Source organism: Lynx rufus, unplaced genomic scaffold (assembly GCF_022079265.1).
Source record: "Lynx rufus isolate CCGP_SWC_20201006 ecotype Redwood Valley unplaced genomic scaffold, mLynRuf1.p SCAF_5, whole genome shotgun sequence".
NCBI classification, from domain to species: Eukaryota; Metazoa; Chordata; class Mammalia; order Carnivora; family Felidae; genus Lynx; species Lynx rufus.
The window spans coordinates 96,219,442-96,237,758 of record NW_025814867.1 but is presented as its reverse complement, the minus strand read 5'-3'; the positions used below and the strand labels follow the sequence as shown (position 1 = coordinate 96,237,758).

At 38.0% G+C, this 18,317-nt stretch overlaps 1 protein-coding gene across 1 annotated transcript in view; it reads left to right on the top strand.

The window, feature by feature from the left end:
• LOC124527229 (small ubiquitin-related modifier 2-like) overlaps positions 1 to 18,317 on the top strand; it is a 66,964-nt gene that overhangs the window by 9,388 nt on the left and 39,259 nt on the right. The gene's annotated exons all lie outside the window — the stretch shown is intronic.

Genomic DNA, 18,317 nt, shown 5'->3' with positions numbered 1-18,317 from the left:
TGTCTTCATCTTCCTCATGACATTTTATCAATTCTGAATTTCTCCTTGTTTTCTCCCCTCTCTTCTGCAATTGAAAAGTTTTAAATGACTGCTGAACAGCCCATTTATATTCTGAAGAGACACTTTGCAACTTGGGAGAAATGTGGTATCTTGCACTCATTTCAATAACAATGGAAAAAAAAGGACTACTTACTTTTCTATAATTGTAAACAGTACTTAAATCTTTTCATTATTAATTGAATGTATGAAAACTTTTAAAATTATAATAATCTCAGACATTGTTTTTCATAAAGTCACATGATATGTCATTTTGCATTCCTCTAAGACTTCTGTCCTGTCTTGTTCTGTGGAAGTTCCCTCAGCCCTTTGTCATTTTTCCAGGGTGTCCTTATCTACTTATGCTATGATCTCCTTTCCCCTAATCCTCTTCTCATACCCATTATTTTCCAATATTATTAGCTTGGTTTCTTTTGACACAAAAGCTTAAAAGCCACTGCCTATTTCTGTCTGTGTTGCCAACTTTTCATGTCCCTGTCATAGTGACACCTTAAATCTCTGACAGCAAATGTCAAAATCTCCCAAACTGCTCTGTAGACCAACTTCAGCTAAATTTAATAAAGTATTGGGAAGCTCTGATTAAAACAATTGGCACTCATGGGAATAAATGGTATTAGTGGAACCTAAATCTAAGATACTGATATTTCAAAATAGAAGCTTGACTTTTTAAATTATGTTTAAAACAAGGTAGTTAGTCCTTAGCATTTTGACCAACAATTTCAGTGATTTTCTACAGGTAAGTGGGGGACTGGATTGATTCAGCGCACCTAAAAGTTCAAATACTTTCCATAGTTCCATAGCAAATAACAGAACAAGGAAAAAAAATACAAAAGGTTAAAATTAAAGGTAGTTAAAAGTCTATTTAGTCCTCATTCTCTACCAATTACCTACAAACTTTGGACTTTTACTTTATAATCTTAACATACTTACTCTAAAGACAAAACTCTCATTCTTTCCCATTTTTTATTCCTTTGGCATTTTAAAATATTATTTATTTCTAATTACTAGTAAATACTGAATGAGATTCCATTGGATTTGGAATCAGAGCAGATTTGTACAAGTTAGCTAAAAAAACCTCAAAACAATCTTAAAATGTTTTCTGAATGTTGGCTCAAAAACAGGTTTTTCTCTACTTAACCTTTAAAAATGGTTTGAAATGTAAAAGGACAAAGCGATTCTTATACACAGTCACAGTGACATCCCACAAAAGCTAAAAATATCTCATTGGTTTAACAGGCCAAATTTTATAGTCCCTACAAAGTCCTAATGTTATTGTGAATGCCCTGTGATGGGTTATGTGGGTAAAGTGTTGTGTTTGTAGAATTAAATGGTAACTCAAAGAGACACTGATAAGCTATATTTTGCACTTTTGTTCCAGATGCAGGAAGGAAACATTTAATCCATCTAATTTGATCCAAAAAACTGTCTTGATGACATTTGGAAGGATTTAATGACATTTTCCTTGGTTCCAGCTCTACTATTCAGCCATACTTCATCTTATATGATTAGGCTGTAACTCTGCAGACAGTTTAGAGCCCAATGCATCAATTTATAATTAAGATGCAAAAAAACAGCATGAAAAAAGAATTTTGCAAAGTATCCCTTTCTAATAATTGTAACTTGGAATGTTCTTTGCTTTCAACTGAGCCCTGAGCTGTGAAGCAGTTGCTTGGATGTGGGCTAAAAGACTTGACTCACCCTAGGATTGGATCTAACTGTTCTCTTCTCTCAAATGCCTACCATGATTCAGAGGTTCCCAGATGTTGCCCATAGTAACAAAGGTATAAAAATGTAGAAATCAGTTGTTGCAAAGTAAATCAGAGGGAGCCATAACAGATCACCACACAAATAAAGGGTCAGTGCCATGAGTAGAAATGTGTCCCCCAAAATCCATTTGTTGAAGTCGTAACCCCCAGTACATTAAATGTAACTTTATGTGTGAATAGGGTCATTGAAGATGTATTTAGTTAAGACAAAGTCATCAGGGTGAATCCTAATCTAACATGACTAGTTATTAGAAGATGGAGGAGGGACAGTAAATTATACTCTAGACTGAGAAGGCACTTTGAGATCAAAAAACAACACAAGCCACTCCATACTGTTTGTAGAGTTTTATTCAAGATAACTTACTGACAGGCAGAACTGGCAGAGGACTATCCATGGCAGCTGTGTGCTTCCTTTCTGCCCCCATTCTCTGCCCTGCCCAGACCATAATAGAACGAGGGGGATGACAGTGAGGTCAAAGGGTAGTTACCCAAAGTGGCACCAACTGTGAGACAGAGATCTTTACTACTTATCTAAGGTAGAGGCTTCCATGTGCCACTTTAGGGGAGAGCAGAACAAACCTTCCCTCAATCAGGTCACGACATATGTTAACCTCCTGGAGGCCTGCAACAGGTAACCACCAGGGAGGTCATTTCTTAGGCATGAGTCAGATGGAGGGTCAAAGATGGAGTCAGTGTTTTCAGCACTCCTACACAGGTATCCTTATCAAAAGAGGGAGTTTCATTCACACATACACACAAGGGTATCATCATGTGAAGATGAAAGCAGTGATCAAGGCGATGCCTCTATAAGCCAAGGAAAGCCAAAGACTTCCAGCACACAACCAGAAGCTAGAGAAGAGACATGGAACAGCCTCTCCCATACAGTCGTTGTAAGGAGCCAACCCTGCTGACATCTTGACCTCATACTTCCATCCTCCAGATCTGTAAGGCAGTATATTCCTGTTGTCTAAGCCACTCCATTTGTGGCACATTGTGATGGCACCCCTAAAAAATTAACATAGACAGCCAACTTAAGATGGCGTGTGGTACAGGAAAAGATGTCGGAAAAGGACAGCCTGATATAAAGGCTGAACAAATGGCAGATGCCATGGCAGAGACATAGCCATGCTGACTGACCTTTCCTCCCTGTGGAAGCGGGAAGACTAGACCCCAATTCCACAGAAACCATGGAATTCACAAGGTGGGAGCAAAGGCTCAGACACCTGAAAGTTTAAGTTATATGGAGAAACAGCAATAGAAGAAGGCAAAACCTGTTGGTTCCTGTGAGAGAGTAGAGGCCAACAACGCAGCAAAGTAGGACTCTGACACTAGGGTCTCAGATCCATAACAGCTGGAGATGAGTGGGAAAGTCAGTAAGGAGTTAAATCCAGATCAAAGCAGTATTAAGAAGGTTTCTCTGACAAATGTGTGCAAAACACGTAAAAGTTAGAAGACATTATATGGAGAAAGTATATGACCTTGTGCTCATTACTTCAGCTTCCTTATCTGCAAAATGGAACCTACTATATAATCATCTCACTGGATTTTTGTAAGAATGAAATGAGATAATCCAGGCACAGTGTCTCATATAGTAAGCCCTTGGATAAATGTCAGAGGCTGAGTCAGATATATACACAACCGTAACTCACATATTCCTTCAAATTAAATGTGGACATTAAAATTTCTCCTTGTCCCTTCCTGACTGCCAGCTCCTTGAAAGCAGTACCTGTAACTCAGGCTTGATTTTATCCCAGACAACACTTACCCAGTATTATGTATAATGAAAAGACAGACATCTGAAGCACGGGTGAATTATAAATGATGTATAAGAAGGAGAGGGTGCATGCTGATTCCCCTTTGCCATTCCCCAGCCCTGACCTCTATCATCCTGCCAACCTAAAGCAGAGCTCCAGGCTGAATCCATCACTAAAGAGTCAAAACATGCTTGTAAATTTGGGTCTGATTTGCTCTAATGAGTTCTTGCTTCTCCTCCATTTCTAGGGGAACATAAAGCAGTGAATGACATGATTCACAAGGCAGATAACACCTCCTTAATATCTCTCCACATGCTGACCTATTTCATTACTGTGCACTTCTCAGGGATGAGAAGCTATGCAAAAACTAGAAGAAAAATACCTGAGAATCTGCCTCCTCCTGGGAATGTTTCAGCTTTTCAAGATTCTAGGTCATCCCTCTCCCTGATATTTGGAGTTCATTCCCACTGGGAGAGCAATCTGTTCATACAGCTTTTTTTTTAAGAGTTATTGTTTATCGACAGTCTAATATAAGCCATATTCAAAAGTGAAATCTTCATATATAAAACCTTCATATGAAGGGTTTTCTTTTTAAATTTCATCAAGTATAAGAGTAAGGTGCATTCACTTACAGTAATTCAATTATCAGTTAAATAATTCAGCCACCTCCTGAGAAAGGTATAATTTAACGCTTTACAAATGGCCAAATAGAGAAACTGAATGTTGTTGATAACATTGGTTCAGGATGGGTAAGTCTGTTTTAGGGACTGAAATGTGTCCTGTGGTGAAAGGGAGACTGACCAGGAAGCATTCCTAGCCTCTGGTGGCACAGTAGCTTCCTGTAACAGAATGTTGCTTCTGCACCAAATGTACAAGTTTCCTAGAATGAAAGACTATGTTCTCCAAGCTGTTGCCTCAATGAAAATTACCACCAAGGAGATATCTGCCCAATTTTAAACGTGTGGAAAAATGAAGCAGCTCCAGAATATAGCCTCAGAATTACCCTTGAAGACCTCTTCCTCTAATTTTCTTTCCAATTTTTTTTTCTAGTTGGGAAAAAAAAAGATGTGGGGTGTGTCTTTCTATGCAGGTATCTTTGTATCCAGGTGTGTATATGTTGAGTTTGTATATATGTTCTATATGTTTGTGTATGCACCTGTCTTTATGCATATCATTGGATCATTCCAGACAGAATTTCTTATGAATTTACTGCTTTTTATTTCCTAAACTACAATGTGACAAGAGACCATTCCTGAGAGCTGTCTACAACTGCCATTTAAAAAAAAATTAATAACAAGCTTCTCACCTTCTGTTTCCTCATCACAAAGCATAACAAATAGGATTGCTTTAGAAATTTAGGTTATGACTCCATTTTAAAAACAGTTCAAACAGGTACCATCCTGTCCATCTGGTTTTTTGGAAGGCCTAGAGTTCTTTTAAAACAAGGGAGACTTGGGGCGCCTGGGTGGCGCAGTCGGTAAAGCGTCCGACTTCAGCCAGGTCACCATCTCGCGGTCTGTGAGTTCGAGCCCCGCGTCGGGCTCTGGGCTGATGGCTCAGAGCCTGGAGCCTGTTTCCGATTCTGTGTCTCCCTCTCTCTCTGCCCCTCGCCCGTTCATGCTCTGTCTCTCTCTGTCCCAAAAATAAATAAAAACGTTGAAAAAAAATTAAAAAAAAAAGGGAGACTTGACTTTAGTACATTCACAAAACAAGTATCAATCAGCGAGTGCAGATGCACACAAATGAGAATGCTAGTTTGCAAGTCCACAGCAATTGCTGTGATCATTTGCATATTCCCACTGCTGTGCATTAGTGGAGGTACAATCACTGTTGATGTGAATATAAACCTTTACTAATAAATTTGACAAAATTTTCCATTAAAATAGAAAGACTAACTCACTGAAAGATAAAAGATTAAAGGAAGAAGGGAAATGTCAGCAGGATCAAACCAGGAAACTTGTTGCTTCAAAAAATACCTTATTTATTATATCCAAACATAGATATTGAGGAGAATGGAACTGCCACAAGGTGGATGAATACTAAAAAACACCCCCTGAAGTAGAATTCTCGAGAGGTGAAAGGGATTTGATAGAACAAATTTATATGCAAGTGATATCAAGGGACCCTGGATATGAAATATTCTTCAAACAAAAAGTGGAGAAGAAAATGTTTAAATAGAAGAAAATGACAACATAACCTTCATCACTACTTCCTCATGATGTCTGTGCAGTCCAGAGACATTTATCATGTGCATCTGAAGAATGGCATCATGGGCAACTGCACCTGAGCCCATGAAAAACTCTGCACTAAGTAGCCCTCAGAGGACCTCATGATCCTAGAGTTCTCCAAGCTGTGCTTCATCAAAAAGATGGTCAAGTAGCTGGACCTGAGACTGATTATGGAACTCATCTTCATGCTCTACGTGGACAAACCAATCCACTGGCTCCCAGATCATATTCTGTGGATTAAGGTCACAACCCTAAAAGGATGCAAAGCACTGGGACCAGCAGAATACCACCTGAGAATTAGCATCTAACCATCCCTCTTGACTACATGGGCAATCCTCACAAGTTAAGAAAAATCCAGAAACAGAAGGACAAGGTCTTTGGCAGTTAGGCACTGTGGAAGGTGCACATGACCCGCAGACCAAGGTGAGCATGAGTCTAAACCCACACCAGTGCTTCATCAGGAATAAGGCCCACCTGCATGAGGATTTCTTCTGGACATTTGCATTATTATTATTTTTTTAATAACACTAATTTGCCATACAACATGTCTCAAATGCGGCAGGTAATTTTAGGATTACAATATTTCAGGGACAGAGTTCATCATTAACCTCAACTTATTTGGTCAGAAACTTGTGTGTGTTTGTGTGTATGTCTTTTTTCTTTCCCAAAGAGATTGGAGAGGAGGTCGGGAAGATAAGAAAAATTTTAATTGGTGCATTCAGCCAAGCAGTTCAGCAACAGAACATTAATTTTTATTTTAATAATGTGTTTTTAATTGAATACTTTGCTGGTGCTGTACTAAATTGGATCTGTTATTTAAAATTACATTAAGAAAGATCATCCCCCTTCTACAACTCATGCCACCCACATTCCCAAATAACATGCTATCCATTGGGAAACAGGCAGAATAAATCACTATTCCTCGAGGGACTCCTCAGCAAAAAGGGGTAAGTATCAGAAGACTAGCAACTTGTTGTTTTAGAGTAAACAAAAATATGGTTGAAATACAGCCTCTCTTTCATACAGCATGTCACTGAACTCTCACTGTTCACTGAATTCTATTCTGCTTTCTCCTCCAGTAATAGGATTGTAACTAGGCACCTCCCTTGTAGCTAGGTGTGTCTATATGACTATGCCTTGCCAATATGTGATGGGGTCACTGTCAGACAAAGGGTATTATAAACTGTTGTGTATCTCCTCCAGGATTGCTTTGTACTACTTCTCTGGCTGGATATCCATTATGACATGGCTCTGTGAGATGGTGAAACAGTAAGATGGATCCTGGTCCCTTAATGACCACTAGATGTAAAATTTTTCTGTTCACCTGAATACTTATCCAAGCATGTCTGTTTGGGTGAAGCTATTGAGATTTAGCTATCTGCTTGACTAGTCTAACATGCCCAACCTATTAGTTATCCCACTTTAGTTGGATTATCTAAATATAGAAAGCAGAAAATAGCCATTGGTGGGTTTACAGCTTCATCTCACATTTTCAAGGAGGGCCAGCTTCCTAATTTTTGTGTGTGTGTGTTTATTTTTTTTGAGACAGAGAGTGAGCGTGAGAGAGAGAGAGAGAGAGAGAGCGCGCGCACGATTGGGGGAGGGGCAGAGAGAGACAGGGAGACACGGAATCTAAAACAGGCTCCAGGTTTTGAGTTGTCAGCACACAGCCCGATGCAGGGCTCGAATTCACAAACCGCGAGATCATGACCTGTGGCTGAAGTCGGACACTTAACCGATTAACCCACTCAGGTGCCTCAAAAAGGGCCAGCTTTCTATAGGGGAGTGGGTAATAGCAGCCAAATATTTTGGTGGTGATTAGAAGCCCAAGATTTGAAATTCAATCTTTTTATGTTCATATATATATATTTTTAGTTTTTTATAAACACTTTCTAAAACTGCTAAGTATTTTGACTGAAAAGAAAAAAGCTGAAGAAGGAAGAATGTAATGCAGTTTGGTAAATAGGAAATTAATAAATTGATGAAGAGTAAATAGAATGGATGGATGGATGGATAAACAGAGAAAAGGAGAAAGTCCCGAATTTAAGTGAGAAAGCAAGAGGACGGGCTCTTTTTTTCAACTTACAGGTACAAATGATGCAGTAATGGGATGTCTTCCCACGGGAGAGCAACAGGAGTATGAAATTTAGTGTCAGAGAAACTGGCATTTGCTGAACAAGCACAATATGTCATGCACTGTGTTACATATTTCTACATGCAATCTTGTACTTCCATATGCATGGTTTCATAAAACCCTGCAAAGGAAAAAAATGATGCTATCAACTTTTTACAGTGAGAGACTGCTGAGGCTCAGTTTCACCATTTGCCTGAGGCAGAATTAGAGTTACGTACTTCTTTCTCTCTTTCTTTCCTCCATTCTTCATTTATTGTTGAGGTTAGGGAGAAGTAGAGAGGGAGGGGGACAGAGGATATGAAGCAGGCTTTGCACTGTCAGCACAGAGCCTGTTGTGGGCTCAAACTCATAAACTGTGAGATCATGACCTGAGCCAAAATTGGATGCTTAACTAAGTGAGCCACCCAGGAGCCCCTAGCGTTAAGGTTTTCTAATTTTAGGGCCTATATCATCCAAATTTTATTGCTTCTGGGAACTTGGTAGGTAATCCTTTGAACTTATCTATAAAATTAAAATAATATTTATTAATTTTAACATAATAGTGTATACATATTTACATGTATTTTTAAAATTTAAAGCGATTATTATCATCAATATTCTGACTAAATTTTACTATAATTTGGAAATATCATCCTCCTGGGTTTCATATGGGCATATTTTGGATTTCATGATACTATTTGGATTTCAGGAGAAGTAGAGGGAGTAGAAAATAAGAAGAAAAGTAAATCTGCATTGCAGGTACCCTGACCACCGCTGGTGTTCCAGAACTTAATTCCTATCCTGCCTCCAAGTCTTATTCTCTTGCATCCTCACTTTATGTTCTAGACTTTCTACACCCTTCACTTTCATCTTTTTATCAAACTGTTTCTGTGCTTTTTGTTATTATTTTCCAGCCATGTTTAAAAGTGAGTAAAATTTGATTTTATAACAACTTAAACCACACTAATTGGGTATGTTGTATTACTCTTCAGTGCCTTTTGAGAGATAGTGTATTAAAACTATGAGTTATTATAAAGGAGATATTTTAGATAATAAGAAGAGCTGAGGGGAGTATGTTTTGAGACTATGATTCTTGCTAATATTAGCAATAAGTATAGTTATTTTTTTACGCAACAATGTGAATATATTTAATAATACTGAACTGTATGTAAATATATAAGCTGGTAAATTTTATGGTTTGTGCTTTATACCAAAATTAAAAATTGAAAAAAAACTCATTAAAAATTGTAAGTAATACCTGTTCACAGTAAAAGAATTACAAAGATAAAAGAAGCTTAGAAGTAAATGTCCACCTTCCCTTGTTCCCAGGTCTGCTAGGGAAAAGTCTCTCAGTTTTTACCCATTGAGGATGATATTAGCTGTGGGTCGTACATATATGGCCTTTATGATGTTGCACTATATTCCATCTACCCTACTTTGTTGAGGGATTTTATCAAAAATAGATGCTGTATTTTGTCAAATGCTTTTTCTGTATCTGCTGACAGGATCATATGGTTTTTATCTTTCCTTTATTAATGTGGTGTATCACATTGATTGATTTGTGAATATTGAACCAGCTCTGCAGCCCAGGAATAAATCCCACTTGATCACAGTGAATAATTCTTTTAATGTACTGCTGAATTCGATTTGCTAGTATCTTGTTGAGAATTTTTGCATCCAGTTGCATCACGGATATTGGCCTATAATTCTCCTTTTTAGTTGGGTCTTTGTCTGGTTTTGAAATTAAAGCAATACTGGGTTCATGTAATGAGTTTGGAAGCTGTCCTTCCATTTCTATTTTTTGGAACAGTTTGAGAAGAATAGGTTTGATCTCTTCTGTAAATGTCTGCTAGAATTCCCCTGGGAAGCAATGTGACCCAGGACTCTAGTTGGTTGGGGGATGTTTGATAACTGATTGAATTTCTTTGTTGGTTATTGGTCTATTCAAATTTTCTATATTTTCTTGTTTCAGTTTTTGTAGTTTGTGAGTTTCTAGGAATTTATCCATTTCTTCCAGATTGTCCAGTTTGTTGGCATGTAATATTTCATAGTATTCTCTTATAATTGTTTGAATTTCTGTACTGTGGGCTGTGATATCTCCTCTTTAATTCATGTCTTTATCTATTTGGGACTTTCTACTGTTAAAAGTCTAGCTAGGGGTGTATCAACTTTGTTTATTCTTTCAAAGAACCAGCTCTTAGTTCTGTTGATATGTCCTACTGTTGTTGTTGTTGTTGTTGTTGTTGTTTCTGTATCATTTGTTTCTGCTCTAATTTTTCTTATTTTCCTTCTTCTGTTGGCTTTAGGCTTTATTTGCTGTTCTTTTTCTAGCTCCTTTAGGTGTAAAGTTGGATTGTGTATTTGGGACCTTTCTTGCATCTTGAGATATCCTTGAATTGCAATATACTTCCTTTTAGGACTACTTCTGCTGCATCCCAAAGGGTTTGGGCTGTTGTGTTTTCACTTTCATTTGCATACATGTCTTTTTTTTACTTCTTTAATTCCTGGTTAACACATTCTTTCTTTACTAGGATGTTCCTTAACCTCCATATGTTTCAGGGCTTTCCAATTTTTCTCCTGTGGTTGACTTCAACTTTCATAGAGTTGTATCTGAAAATATGCATGGTATGATCTCAGTCTTTTGTACCTGTTGAGTGCTGATTTGTGACCCAGTGTGTAATCTATTCTGGAAAATGTTGAACTTGTACTACATTACTTGTACAGTACAGTACTTGTACTACAGAAGAATGTATGCTGCTTTAGGATGAAATGTACTGAATATATCTGTTAACCTATCCAGTTCACTGTGTCATTCAAAGTCACTACTTCCTTTTGATTTTCTGCTTAGATGATCTGTCCATTGTTGTAAGTGGAGTATTAAAGTCCCCTACTATCATTGTATTATTATCAATGGTTATCAATAATTATTACCAATTATTCCTCATATTTGTTATAAATTGATTTATATATTTAGGTGCCACAAGCTGAGAGAATAGATATCTACAATTGTTACATCTTCTTGATGGATAGACCCCTTGATTATGATATAATGCCCTTCTTCATCTTTGGTTATAGAATCTGTTTTAAAATGTAGTTTTTCTGATATAACTATGTCTACTCTGGGTTTCTTTTGAACATCCATTAGTATGATAGGTGGTTCTCCATCTGCTTTCAATCTGCACATGTCTTTAGGTCTAAAACGAGTCTCCTGTAGGTGACACACAGATGAATCTTGTTTTTTGTTTTGTTTTGTTTATTTTTGTTTTTTTAATCCATTCTGACACCCTATGACTTTGATTGGAGGAGAATTTAGTCCATTTACATTCAAAGTATTGAAAGGTGTGAATGTAGTGCCATTGTGTTACCTGTAGAGTTGGTGTTTCTGGTGATGTTCTCTGGTGTTTGTAGTCTTTCTGCTTTGATCTTTTTTTACCTCCACTCAGAGAGTCCCCCTTAAACTTTCTTACTGGGCTGGATGGGTGTTCAGGAACTCCTGTAGTTTCTGTTTCTCTGGGAAATTCTATCTCTCCTATTCTGAATGACAGCTTTGATGGATAAAGAATTCTTGGCTGCATATTTTCCCCATTCAGCACATTGAATATTTCCTGCCACTACCTTCTGGTGTGCCAACTTTCAGTGGATGGGTCTGTTGATAAACTTACATGTTTATCCTTGTATGTTAAGGACCTTTGTCCCTAGCTTCTTCCAGAATTCTCTCTTTACCTTTGTATTTTTCAAGTTTCACTGTATCTCATGGTGTTGACCTGTTTTTGTTGATTTTGAGGGGAGTTTTCTGTGCCTCTTGGACTTAAATGCCTGTGTTTTTCCCAAAAGTAGGTAAGTTCTCAGGTGTAATTTGCTCAAATAACCTTCCGCCCTTTTTCCCACTTGACATCTTCTGGGACTCCTATGAAATAGACATTGTTTTGTTTTATACAATCACTAAGTTCTCCAAGTCTCCCCTCGAGACGAAAAGTTTTCTTTCCCTCTTCTTTTCAGCTTCATTATTTTCCATAATTTTTTCTTCTATATCACCTATTCTCTCCTCTGCTCCTTCAGTCCTCATAGTGACTGTATACAGTTAGTTTTGCATTGCAGTTATAACAATTTTTTATTTCAGCCTGAGTAGTAATTAGTTTTTTCATCTCTGCAGCAAGGGTTACTCTCATGTCTTGTATCCTATTTTCAAACCTGGCTAGTAGTCTTATGACTATTGTTCTGAATTCTTGTTCAGATATATTGCTTACATCTGTTTTAAGCAAGGCCTTATCTGAGATTTCCTATTGATATTTGGGGAGAATTTTTCTGTCTTGTCATTTTGACTAAGTTTCTGTCTTATGCGTGTTTTGAAAGGTTGTTATATTTCCTGCACCTTAAAGTAATGCTATATTAAAAAGGGGTCATACACTGTCCACAGACAGGCACCTCAAGAAGTATTTCTGTTGTATGCTATGTTCACTCTGCTGTTGCATTTTGGCTCCGTCCCAATGGTCAGGTCTCTGTAGAGATCCTCCTTGTCTGCAATGGGAGGTGAGGATGGTGTTTGGACTTTTAACTAGGTGTGCTTTGATTTGTTTGTTGCAATAATCCTGGAAAAGGGGGGGGGGACTAGATCCCAAAAAAAGAGAAAAGGAAAGGGCACCAAAAAATTAAGAGAATATAAAAATACTATAAGGCTGCTTTCAAAGAAAAAGAAAAGAAGGAAAAGAAAAGAAAAGAAAAGAAAAGAAAAGAAAAGAAAAGAAAAGAAAAGAAAAGAAAAGGAGGAGGAGAAGGAGGAGAAGAAAAAGAAGAGGAAGAAGGAGGAGGAGAAGGGAAAAAATAAAGAAAGAAATGGGGGGGGGGAGCAAGCCTGGTCCTATTTCAGTAAGAACTGCAGAAGTGGTTCTGAAGCACTCGATTTTCAGTACATTTGGTGGATGGTCTTCTGGAAGAGAAGCTTGTTTTGTCAGCTTAGAGTCATTCCTTCCCCAGTAAATAAGTTCCAGGTGGTGCCTTTGGTGTAAGTGGTTCCTGCCTCCATAGGGAGCCACTGTACTGCTCTCTTAAATTCCACCCTGTTGTTGCTGGGGGTAAAAATGGCACCACCCAAATCTCTCATCCCTGGACAGGGGATCACACACCCACCGCTGTTCAGGCAACCCTCACAGAATAGCAAGGGCAGTCAGCAAGCCCTGCACCACAGCATGCCTGTGCTTTTTTTTTTTTTTTTCCTTTGGCACATGACTAGGATTCAAAATTCAAAGTCTTAAAGGACCAGGCACCAAGCGGAGCCTCTCGATGCTGTGTCTCATGTTCTTGGTCACAGAAAAATAGTTCCACACCAGTGCAGTGCACAGAATCTATGGTGTACCACTGCTAAAAACAGCAACACCGTTATATTCCCTCTGGGTATATCTCTGTCCCCTGCTGATGAAAGTCCTCCTGCTGGCACCAACAGGGTTTTTGTCCTTGAAGAGGCAAAATACTTTCTTCCAAAAGTACTCCAGGAAGTGGGATGTTCTCTCTCAGTGTGCCCTAGAGATCCCTACACCACACTATGCGTTCCTAGGGCCAGCTTGCTCCTTCTCCCCAGGAGCAGGGGCCACAGCTTTGCTCTGGAGAAATTCAAAATTCAAATTCTCCTAAACCTCAGAGTATTAGTTCTAAATCCTGTTGGGAAACAAACAAACAAACAAAAAACTAAACTACAACAATACTTCTCACTCTAGAGAGGTTTTCCTCTAGTGCGAACCTGATGCTGCACTCTTTCAACCCATCTGTCATTCTCTCCCTTTGTCTCTACTCAAAATGGGTTCTCTCTCCTTTGTGACACCACAGTTTCTGTCGCCCCAATCACCTCCACGCACATCACACCTGCCACACTGTCTCCCTCCAACCATGGAGATCTTCCTACCACTTGGAAGAAGAATTTCCTGGGTGTTTTAAGTGATCTGACCTCAATACAGCTGTGTTTGAGGGACAAGGAAAGCCCAGGGTTACCCTAGTTCTCTGCTATCTGAACTTCTTTTATAAGTATAATTATTATGTATTGAGCACCTAACATGTACCAAGCCCTGTCTAAGTGTTTCACAATCATCATTTCCTTTAATGTAAATAATAAACATGTAAGATGGTGTTATCAGTGAAGACACTGGAGAGGTCAGTTGGCTTGCCGAAAATCACATATTTTGGAAAGAAGAGTGGTAAATTTTCAATCCAATCTATCTGTATCCCAAACCCACACTCTTGACCACCATGCTTTATTGTATATTCTGTGGTGAAACTATCTAGGAGTTATATTCTACGTGTTGGGATTAAAAGTAAGCCTTTAAAATACTTTGAGCATAGAGAAGCAGTAATTATGGGTGGGAAAGGGGGTGGGGACTTAGCTACAGAATCTTAAATCTCATATGAATCCTAAATAGTAAAATGTTGGTGCTAAAGAATCTGCATATTAGAACTAATGTGAAATTCAGTAAGATGTCCAAATAGACAATAATGAAAAACCCTTGTGTTGATTCCTTAATATACCAAGGACATACCAAATCTTCAAAATATAGGGTCCAAAATGTAGGAGCAATACTGGGTTCTGAGAAAATGGCACCCTGTGTTTAGTTATTGTTACACATAATTAAAAAAAGATAGGTGGCCTCTGCCTTCTAAAGGAAAAAAAGATGCCCTCTGGAGTTAGGATGCCAAGGCGAAGAATTGCACTTTTCAAGCATTTGCATGTGCAGACTGCAGCAGGAAGCACATGTGAATCAACTTTTGAAAATAAAAAGCAAATACCCTGTACATTTTTATTTGATTTGCATAAAAGGTGTTGGTGCCTCATGACCTCTCAAAATATGTATGGAATGGAAATATAATATTGAGATTAAAACAGAAAATAAAAGCAGTCCTTGGAAAGCTAGGACAAAGAACGGCCAACCTCTGGGGTAGAAATGACAAAATAACGCTTCATATCTTTAAGACTATTTTGATAGGCAATAAGTAAAAATTTTGACTGTTTCAGAAAGGGAATGATATTTTAAAACTATCAGGAATAACAATGCCTTTTTATTATTGGTTCAATTTCATATTACGACATTTTTCCTCTCCCTGTGCAAAGGTGGCTAATATTTACTTTAAAATATAAGCAGATCAAAGTTTCATCAGTAATTCCAGGATTCTGTTTTATGACCTTTCTTTTCTTCCCATGAAAAATTTTGACTGTCATTATTCCTCAAGGACCTAGAGTTTAGGTGTAAAATCATTTTGATACTGTTCATATATAGTTACGGGATGCTGGACAGTTATACCACTAGAGATAATTGAGCTGATTCAGCAAAAAAATGTTTGCTGAGAAGTATGAGGAGTGGGATACTGGGCCAAGAAAGACCTAATGATTAATTGGACAAAAATGTCAATCATTTTCGCTTTGCAGGTGAAGAAAGATATAGCGGCTATTCAGATACGACACTAAAACATGATGGTCAGAAAGATATCAAATTGGTAATTTTAACTACACAGTGACCAACCCCCCAACCAAGATTGTAAGCACCCCGACGGCAGGTGCCATACATTAATTATGCATGTGATCCAAATATCTGGTTCCTAGGAGTCAAATTCTTGTATTGGATAGGAACTTAGTAACACAAGGTGGGGAGGGAATATAAGATAATGGAGGTGGATTTACCCTCAAGAAAGGAAGCTGATCCATCTTGAAAGCCACAGGGCTCTAACTGACAAAGCAGAGGTAATTGCCCCTGGTTATTCATAGAGTAAAACCAATCCCACCCAAGGTTAGGTAAATCAAATAAGTAAAAGCACAAGGAGACAGGGATCCAAGTGTAGTATAGAGAAACACTGAAGAGTTGATAGATTGGTGTTAAATAGATAAAGATCATTAGGGTCAAGGCCATGCCAAGTACAAACTTCCACCTAACCTGGAGTGAAAAGAACCCTGGGATCTCTGCCTGTAGACAAAAATCTAACATAGGTGATGAAAGAGCTGCAAGACCAGAATCCTTATTGTTAAATGAAAGAGACCTTATGGGTGCTGTTTGAGTGTCTTGGTCAACTGTGTATTCCTCTACATTAAATTATTTGATATATTTTTCTAAAGTTTTTTTTTATTTATTTTGAGAGAGGCAGAGACAGTGTGAGTGGGGGAGGGGCAGAGAAAGGGAGTGATAGAGAATTCCAAGCAGGCTCTGCACTTCCAGCTGCACAGAGACCAATGTGGGGTTTGAACTCATGAAACTGTGAGATCATGAAATGAGACAAAGAACAAAAGTCAGAAACTTAATCAATTGAGCCACCCACGTGCCCCAAATTCTTTGGTATTTGAGGGCAGGCCTGAGTGGCTCAGTCAATTCAGGCTTGACTTTTGATTTCAGCTCAGGTTATGATCTCACAGTCATGGGATAGAGCCCTGTGTAGGTCCCACACTAAGCATATAGCCTGTTTAAGATACTCTCTCTCTTCTCCCTCTACCAATATCCCTCATTCTTTCTGTAAAATAAAAAAAATAATTAAAAATAAATTCTTTGATATTTGAGATGAAGGTAATCAACAACTTTCTAAGCCACTTTAAGTCTATTTTTATTTTATTTTATTTATTTTTTTTTTTTAATTTTTTTTTTCAACGTTTATTTATTTTTGGGACAGAGAGAGACAGAGCATGAATGGGGGAGGGGCAGAGAGAGAGGGAGACACAGAATCGGAAACAGGCTCCAGGCTCTGAGCCATCAGCCCAGAGCCCGACGCGGGGCTCGAACTCACAGACCGCGAGATCGTGACCTGGCTGAAGTCGGACGCTTAACCGACTGAGCCACCCAGGCGCCCCAAGTCTATTTTTAGTTAATAATTCAGATTTGAAATCTATGCTCCTTAAATCTATTCATTGCCCTTATATTTTGTTTTTATTAAAACTTAATTTTTAATTCAAGTGAAGTGTAAAAAAATATTTAAATGGTAAGAAAACTTTATTTTTACACACAATTTAAGATGTGTAAGTGGATTAATGGGCCACTAAAAATCATATATGGCAGAATCCACGGAAAGAAACGGACATTTAATCTGGGCAGAGAGTGCCCATAGAACCAAGAACGGGAGATGTTTCTGAACATTTCCAAAACTTTCTGAAGATGAATAGAAGTCACCCAAAAGCAGGGTAAAAAGTCACTGGGATGAAGAGTACTGGGGCAATAGTGAGATATTATTGAGAACAAAGACACAGGAAAAGGAAGCAATCCCCGTTTTTTCTGCAGTTAAAACCTGAGTACTGTAGACTGACACATTCTGTTTATATCACACATTAGAATATGCTGCAAATGAACTGATGGTGTTTAGACAATGGGGCAAAGATGGATTATGCTCCAAAGGAGGAAAAATTCATTAAGACTTCTACAGGTGGTGATTCACAAACATCAGCTTAGAACTGTGCTTTTGTTGAAGAACTAATGTGCGGCAAACAGTCAAGGCTGATTAATAAGCTGCTTAATGAAGTCTAACACATAGGTAACAAACACAGGTACATAGACTTTCAATGACTTCTTATTTAAATTGATTATCAGGTCACCCTAATAGGTGATGGATAATAAGTATTAACCAAACACATTTGGTTACTGAAAACAAGTACTTGATTATTTTCTTAACGCAGATATGGACTAAATGCTTGTGCCCAGCTCAAACTCATATGTTGAAATCCTAACACCCGCTGTGATGCCATTAGGGGTTGGAGCCTCTGGGAAGTAATTAGATAATGCTTGGAGAGCCCTCATGAGTGAGATTATAAAAGGGATCCCATAAAGCTCTCTGACCCTCTTTCTACAATGTGAGGATGCATGGAGAAGTCACCAGGCTGCAGCCCAAAAGAGGGCTCTCACCAGACTCCAACTATGCTGGCTCTCTGATTTAGGACTTCCAGCACTCAGAAGTGCAAGAAATAAATTTCAATCGTTTATAAGCAACCCAGTCAGTCATAGTTTGATATAAACCCTAAACTATACCGTAAACAGTAACTTAATACAAAAATTTTAGTACAGGCAAATTTATTACACTCCCAGATTATATGTGTGTTGTATAATATATATACACATGAATATTTGTATGTATATGTTATATGTACATTGTATACATGTCTATATATAATGATATTTAATTCAACAACTATTATATCAAAAGCCATTTTAAAATTTAGGAAAATGACAATTTCTTCTTGGCAAAACATTTTGTAGCCAACCAAAAATTCCCTGTCATCCTTGAAAAAATTCTTTCTTATCTCATGAGCTCTCTTAACACATTTTTTTCTACCTCTCCTCACACTTGTCAGCACATTTAAATGAATGTAAAATGGATGAAATGAGGGCTCTTAGATTCACTTACTTGAACCAACTTCTTTTTTGAGTTTCTCTTACAGTCTATCCACTGT